We start from the raw sequence: 8,112 nt of genomic DNA, 5'->3' as shown, positions 1-8,112 counted from the left end.
TTGCCGTGCCCCTGGCGCCTGAGAGCGCTTTATTTTGCTTCGCCGGTGCCCACCCGGCATCTGGCCCGTTTTGGTTGTGGATTTGCGGGCCCGATCGAGTGCCCACCTCGATTTATGGTATTTTACAAAGCCGGTACCAACCCGGCATTTGCCCCGTACATTGCTGCAAAATCGCCGCCCGGCCCGCGACCAGGAAGTCAGGCAGGCCGGGGGCGGGACTGCGGGACATCACGTGACCTTCCCCGGGCCGCGCTCTGATTGGCTGCCGGCCCGGGACAGGAAGAAGGAAGCAGGAAGCTACCGGGAGCCGACCCCGGGATCCCCCGCAGCTGCCGAGGGAGAGAAGGAGCCTGGAGACCCGCAAGAGCCGCCCGAGACCGGTGAGTGAGCATCTGGGAAAAGGGGGGGCCGTCGGGGCACATTGCCAGTGCCCGCGCCCCTCCCCTCCGGTGTGCCGAGCCTGCAGAAGGCTCCAAAAGGCGACAGCTGGGCATAGAGCCTGCGAGGCTCAAGGGGGCAATTTCACGCTCAGAGTCCCCAGTGGGGGACTCCACCTTAACGGCCGCATTTGTGTAGAAGAGCCCACGAGGCTCTTGGGGGCATTGTCGATCCCGGAGCCACGAGAGGCTCTTAAGTGCTGCATTGATTAAGAGCCCCGAGAGGCTCAGGGGGACCTTTTATTTCTACAGAGCCCTGAGAGGCTCACTCTTAGCTCACATTGTTCTGGCCAGAGCCTGCGAGACTCCCACGTTGGCCCCATCAGTTGCACCAGTTGCCCAGCACTTTGTGGGCAACTGCTCCGTTTAGGACCCTGACTTTGGGACACAGGGCGTCCTAGCCCCAACAAGGCCAGAGGGCCTAGGGACAGTCACAGGTGGTGACTTACGTGAGTTTGGCGCAATTGTTCTTGTTACACCTCTGAATGAATGTTATGCATTGCATCATGTGTTATGTTCTTACACCCCTACAGGTATTGTAATAGTTAGGTGGTTGTTTACTCCCTAGTGCAGGTGGTGCTAGTGAGGTCCTGGTTACCAGTGATTACTGGTTGTGTGCTATTTTGTGCTAATGTAATTTTACATTCTAAGTGTTACTTCTAAAAGTGCTGATTCCTGACAGTGGTCCAGGTGGCCCTGTCTTGAAATATCCCCTGTAAATTCTGCCCGTGCCTCTGGCACATTGTAAAGTGTGTGTTTTTATCTAATGTGTTTATTGTAATACAAAGGCTATTTTTCTATATAACCTTGTGTGGAGTTTCCTTTGTGGTGGGCCTTGGGTGTTGTTGCTGGGGTGCGTGCGCAAATACTTAACTCATATCGCCTCCAAGTTTAGCCTTGCTGCTCGCGCCACGTTACCTAGAGGGCGAGTAGGGGTTATCTTGGCGTGTAACTCCCTTGCCCTGACCTTAGGAATGGTGATCCCTGACTGACCTCGACACGAGTCTTGGCCAGCCAGGATCCCATTTCTAACAGAAGCTCGGAGTATTGCCACGGCACTTCCCCTATTTACCCACAACGGAGGCTGCAGAAGGCGTTGGGCAGTGGGGGACAATTGTTTCAGCCCCAAGAGGAACATTTCCGAGTCCTGGCAGCCTGTTCAGACATCCCACAACAAGGGATGCTGGTACTTGCAGTCCACCATCTTTCCACCAATGAGGAGGATGTATTCCACATTCAAAAAGGGACAGCTACAAGGGGGTCAGGTGGGGAGCATAGGCCTCTGAAGAGGGACGATTCCCGAAACGCGTCATGCCTTTAGAATTACTGAATAATATTTCCTGTTCACTGCCCGCTGAGTCCCTCGTTGTCTTCCATGTGGAGGCGACTGTTCTTTACGCAGCACTCTCACAGAATGTGAAGTTTAAACGGTTTATTTCTTTTCCTTTAGCAAGCCATTACTCCTGCCACACCTACGCATTTCACCCGGCTGGGCTTGAACACATTCATTTGTTTGTACCGTGATCAAGCCCAGCCGGGTGATTGAGTCTCCAAATTATTTGTGAAGAATGTACCCTTTCTCAGTCACCACTTGGGGGACAGAAGGAATTCTGCAAATTTCACTCTGAACCTAGGGAGGTAGTTTAAGTACAATATTGATGCAAGTTAATTGGGACATCTAGAGATACCTTGCATATGATTGGGGAAAACAGAGCACAAAGAAGAGTTTGTGGGTACCAATGCCCGTTACATGATTGGTTTTCCATGGCAAGCCTGACACCTGGTGGTAATTGCCAGGTAGGTCACTAGAATGTGTATATTCCCTGTATATAACAATTAATTCCGAAAATGGTATGATCTCTTCACTTCAAACCTTTGACTTTGATAAGTTCAATTAAAAATCAAAGTAAAGCTCATGATGGTGGATATCCAATTCTTGAAGGTAATGTCTGCACCATTTTTTTTGTGGATCAGAACTGCAACCCTCAGAAATGTTATACATGTTACCGTGCCACACCCCCACTTCCACGTGCCACACACACAAAGTTATCTAATCACTATAGTGGTAGTTGTTGAAGCTAACTGTAGGCAGAAGGCCTGGCTCTCCTACCAACGGCTGGTGTTCGCAGACTGGGGCTTTTTACTGTAGCTCTTCACACTGCAGAAATCAGAACAGCCGGCCCAACTAAAAAACTAAAAAGAAGTTGTAAAATGATACTTGGTGGTGGTCAGATACCCTCTCTCTTCTTAAGTTCCTGCCACCATAATGTTTGCAGATAAGCAGCATGCCGGAAATGCTTCATGACATAAGTAACCATTCAACTCCCACAGACAGTCGAACCTCACACTAAATCTATTGATCACTCTTGCTTTTGACTACCTATTGTTCCTTTTTCAGGTGGAGTTCTTTTGGCATCAGTATTCACCGATGGAAGGCGTCTGAACTCCGAAAATCACTTTGTGGTAACTTTGATTCGCCTTCTGTATCTCTGCGGGCATTGTTTGAGTCAGAGCTTTACTACAGACCTCTTCTGAATTTATTTTTTATCCAGGGCGCAGCTAAACCAGTCCTTTTGTTAAAATATGTATTTTTCTTTTACATTGTATTGTTGTGAAATGTTCCTTTTTAGGTCTCGCCTGGCGTTGCGGCGCGAAGAGCTGTCGCCAGCAAGACTTATTGTCGTTGTGTTGACTCCCAAGTGGTACAGACCGGAGCACACGCTGATTTGGGTCTGTGTACGCGCTTCCCAGACGCGCCTACATGTACACAGCCCCTGCTTTCGCTTGGCTCGCATGCAGTAATGGTGCACACACACACACACAGCCAGCCACCCTGCACAAAAAAACGCACACATACACGCACATGCGCGCCTACACACACACACACACACACACACACAACCAACCAATGCTGGAATAAAGCGAAAACAATCCCCAATCCAACATGGCGGTGCGCTTACCTCAAGTCCTCGGCTCTGCCTGTTACTTCTATTTACCCACCTGGCAAAGAAAGTACTAATAGACCTTAAAGGAATTACGATTACAGATTTATAAGGCTGATTCCACCAGCATGTTTGGGTCACGGTTTGCAGGAAAGGATTAGTGAGTGGCACATCTCTGAGGATGCTGCGACAGGACAGCCATTTTGGAGAACATCCCGGAAAGGATTTTCAGGCCCAGCTGGGGAAGCCAGAGGAAACCGCAATGAGTCAAGCCCTGCGCGTGCCAGAGGCTGGGGTTATTTATGCACGCTCTCTACCCAGATGCAGCTGGTGAAATGCAAGAACGAGGAGTAAATTATTCCTTTTGTCTTCTTCCCTCCTTCTGCACCGCTGGAAATGCCGGGTGCACAGCGATCATTAGCTCTATTCCTTCGCTCTGTGTCACAGGGAGGGAGGCTTCCCTCACAGGCCACGCGAGGGTGGGAGCGCGCGCTGCTCCAGAGCAGGCGCGTGAGTCATGGCTCAGACCGAGATGGCAGCAGCACGTGGGCGGGAGCGCGCGCTGCTCCAGAGGAGGCGCGTGAGTCACGACTCTGAATGCGCTGGCAGGCCCAGGGTGGCCGCACATCAGCGTGCATGTGCGGTGGATCCCTTAGTAATAATCCGGCAAAACAGTGGGGCGGAAGCATTGTTAATGCACATTTTTGTATATTTTCTCTGCACTTGGCATGAGGTTCAGTCTTATCTGATTCAAGGAGTGCAAGAGGTGACCAGCGTACTCACTCTCACGTGGAGGGCGTCACCCATGTTTCACTTATACTCAGCCTTCTAAGAGCAACATTCATTCATAGGATGAGCAACAGCTCAATGTCTGTGCAAACCCGCGCTGCCCTCCAAAAGGGGTTTACTCTATTCCTTTTGATGCGATAACGCTCTTGGACCTAACCTTTATTGATAAGATAATCAAACAATAGCGTAGCTGGCAATTTTCCTAAGTCCACGCGGCTAGTCCCGTTCTTCCCCTAGAATTCTGGGTCTTGTTGTCTAATAGAACTGCAGTATAAAACCAGAAGTACGAGTCGCAGAAGTTTAAGACCAGCATCTGCAATGCAATAGGTCTCGCATTTACGCGAGTTTGAGCTATTGGCATTTTAAATGACGATGCCTTTTATGTTTTGGTTTTAACCCCTTCCTTGCTGCCGTCGGCCATTGTCCGACGGCAGCATCACCTCCCCAGTGTGGCTCCGCCCGTTTTGCGGAAGTGCCGCACTGCGGGAAAATCGGGGCCGCAGTAAACGGGTTAAAAACATAAATAAAAGACGTTGTCATTTACAATGCCAATAGCTCAAAGTAGCGTAAATGTGACACCTATTGCATTGCAAATGCTTGTTTAACACATTTTTTTGTTACAACTATATTTCGAGCTATTCGAAGATAACTGGCTGTCACAGAATCGCATTAATTTTGTCGTTTCTCCAGATGCTTTCAGTACATTTGGCACCTCTGACCCTGTTGCTTGACGTTGCAGAATATACAATATCATGTTTGTTCAAGAACAGTCTCTCAACTGCGTTAGTTTTGCCAGCAGGGTTGTGCACGATGAACACATGAAAGTAACACATGCTTGTGTATTTAATTATCACAGCATCCAGGAACGTGGATGCACAAAAGCATAATGCATCTTTGTGCGAATCCTTTTAAAGGTCCCTATTAGGTGTAGAAAAATCGTTTAAAATATTTAATGTGTTAAAACAGATTGTTCTGTTTGTACGTTTTAACGAGGCCCGTTTTACATGCATCAGGGTTCGTAATGTTGATTTATCGTGTTGATGTAGTTCTCAAATGTAGCCACATGGCGACGCTATTATACAATACATTGTCAAAGCTGAAGCTGGTTCCTCCTACAATGTTGTCACCGCACTGTCACAGCGGGAGCAGCAGCAGACGTTTCCCTCAGTTACATCTTCAGGAAGACACTCACTGCATCATATGCTGCTCGGTGTGCCTGCAGCCATATATTTTCGTGCGCTGATTTTCTCGGATTACTCATTCAAGGCTGGATTTTTCTGAACAAAAGAGACCAACTCTTCTGCTATGGGAGCCCTCCGTGGAGAAGCAGAGCAGAGAGACAGACGGCAAGTAATGTTTCTGTTGTTATTCTGGTTCTGTGAGGGAGTCACCGGACAGATACAGTACTCGATTGCCGAAGAAATGAAGAGAGGCTCCGTTGTTGGGAACATCGGGAAGGATTTGGGGTTAAATAGAAGGGACTTTTCTGAAAGGAAGCTCCGTGTTGTTTCTGCTTCCGGGAATCAGTACTTTACGTTAAACGCAGAAACTGGGAATCTTCTTGTGAAAGACAGAATCGACCGTGAGGAGCTGTGCGGGGAGTCACTCAGTTGTTCCATCAAGTTTCAGACCATTGCGGAGAATCCTTTGAACATATTTCACGTGGAAGTGCGAATACAGGATATTAACGACAATACTCCGAGTTTTTTAAAGAATTCCCTCGATTTGGAACTTGTTGAGTCCACGTTGCCGGGAGCGCGCATTTCCCTTGGAAATGCCCGAGATCCTGATATCGGCGTTAATGCCCTGCAGGGCTATACACTGAGCGATAACCCGCATTTTGCGTTAGAAGAAAAGGTAAACAGTGATGGTTCTAAACATGCAGAATTAGTTCTGGAGAATGGCTTAGATCGTGAAACACAAAGTATTCATCACTTGGTTCTGACTGCTTCTGATGGAGGAGAACCAATCAGATCCAGCACCGTGGACATTAATATTAATGTTCTTGATGCCAATGACAATGTTCCCTTGTTTGGTCAACAGAGCTACAGAGCCAGCATTAGTGAAGGGGCAACGAGTAACACAGTGGTGCTCCAGGTGAAAGCCACAGATCAGGATGAAGGGTCAAATTCAAAAATTGCTTACTCTTTCAGCACCATCTCAGACAATGCACTTAACACCTTCAGCCTCGATGCAGATACAGGAGAAATAAAAGTTAAAGGGGTTCTCGACTTTGAGAAGACTATTTCATACAAACTGACAGTGGAAGCAAAGGATGGAGGGGGGCATGTTGCTCATTGTCGGGTGCTGATAGAGATTATTGACGAAAACGATAATGATCCTGAAATAACTTTTACTTCAATCACCAATCCAGTCCCTGAAAACTCACCACCGGATACAGTTGTGGCGCTGATCTATGTTGACGACCCAGATTCTGGAGGTAATGGCGAGGTTAGGTGTCATATTGCACAGCATCTGCCTTTTAAATTATTATCATCATCTCAAAAATATTACAATCTTGTGACTGCAACTGCCTTGGACAGGGAAGCTGTCCCAGAATACAACATCACAGTCACAGCCACAGACCATGGATCCCCTCCTCTATCTACAAGCAGAACAATCCGATTACAATTATCCGATATAAATGATAATCCTCCAGTGTTTATCCAGCCTTCGTACCATGTTTATGTCTCAGAGAACAATGCACCTGGTGCTTCTATTTATCGGGTAAATGCAACTGATCTGGATTCCGGTCAAAATGGCCAAGTCACATATTCATTGAGTAATCTCAAGGAGGGCACACCCCTTTCATCTTATATTTCCATTAACTCCCAGACTGGCGTGATCTATGCCCAGCGCTCATATGACTTCGAGCAAGTAAGAGAATTTCAGTTCCAGGTGAAGGCCATGGACTATGGGTCACCTCCTCTCAGTAGTAATGTTACTATGAAGGTGTTGGTTATCGATCAGAATGACAACCCTCCTGAAATCCTCTATCCTACTCTTGAATCAGATGGCTCAATATTATTCGAGATGGTCCCCCCTTCTTCCAGTCAAGATTATCTTGTAACAAAGGTGGTGGCTGTCGATGCGGATTCTGGACACAACGCGTGGCTCTCGTACCACCTTCTTCATATCCCGGAATCACCACTTTTTAAAATCGGGGCACATAACGGAGAGATACGGACAACAAGAGCCTTGTTCGAGAAAGATGTCACTAAGCAGAAAATAGTTATCTGTGTGAAAGACAATGGGCAGCCATCTCTGTCAGCCAAAGTTACTCTAAATATCATATTTGCAGAAAACATGGATGAAGCACTTCCGGAATTAAGTAACCAAGCAAATAACCCAGACAACGAATCAAACTTAAAGGTCTACTTAGTTGTAGCTTTGGCCTTAATCTCACTTTTGTTCACTTTAACTCTGATGGTTGCAGTGGTTATCAGATGTAGGAAACACAACGAGCCCAAAATACTCCAGTCTCTGTGTCCTCCACTCTACTCCCATATAGATCCGAGATTCTCATCCAACTACCAAAACGGGACTCTGCCGCTGCCTTACTCTTACGAGGTCGCTGTAGCCCTGGAGTGTGGCCAAAATGAGTTAATTTTCCCCAAACCAAGTCTTCTTTCTGCAAACAATTCTGGGATTGTACAAGAGTCTCTTGGCGGGAAAACAGACGAGAGCCTGGAACAGGTGAGGCAAGGATAGGCGATTCTATAGAAATATTTGGGTTTCTTTGTGTGTGTGTGTGTCTGTGTCTTCCTGCCTGCTTGCTTCCGTTATTGAAGTGGTTGAGTGAGCAAACATTGCCTTTTGCTTTTACTTTTAAATGGAACACCTTTGTATGCCTGACAATGAATCGGACCATGCTGTCTTTGTGGGTCATAATCTATAAATATTATCATTAAAACAAGTTTAATGGTTATTTAGTTTCTAACCAC

General features: G+C 47.2%; 1 pseudogene; it reads left to right on the top strand.

Moving 5' to 3' along the window:
* Positions 1-5,590: 5,590 nt before the first annotated feature.
* Positions 5,591-7,879, top strand: LOC147702737 (protocadherin gamma-B6 pseudogene; annotated as a pseudogene).
* Positions 7,880-8,112: the final 233 nt, after the last annotated feature.

Source organism: Lissotriton vulgaris, chromosome 7 (genome assembly GCF_964263255.1).
Source record: "Lissotriton vulgaris chromosome 7, aLisVul1.2, whole genome shotgun sequence".
In the NCBI taxonomy this organism is placed as follows: domain Eukaryota; kingdom Metazoa; phylum Chordata; class Amphibia; order Caudata; family Salamandridae; genus Lissotriton; species Lissotriton vulgaris.
This window is presented reverse-complemented; position numbering and strand designations above follow the sequence as displayed.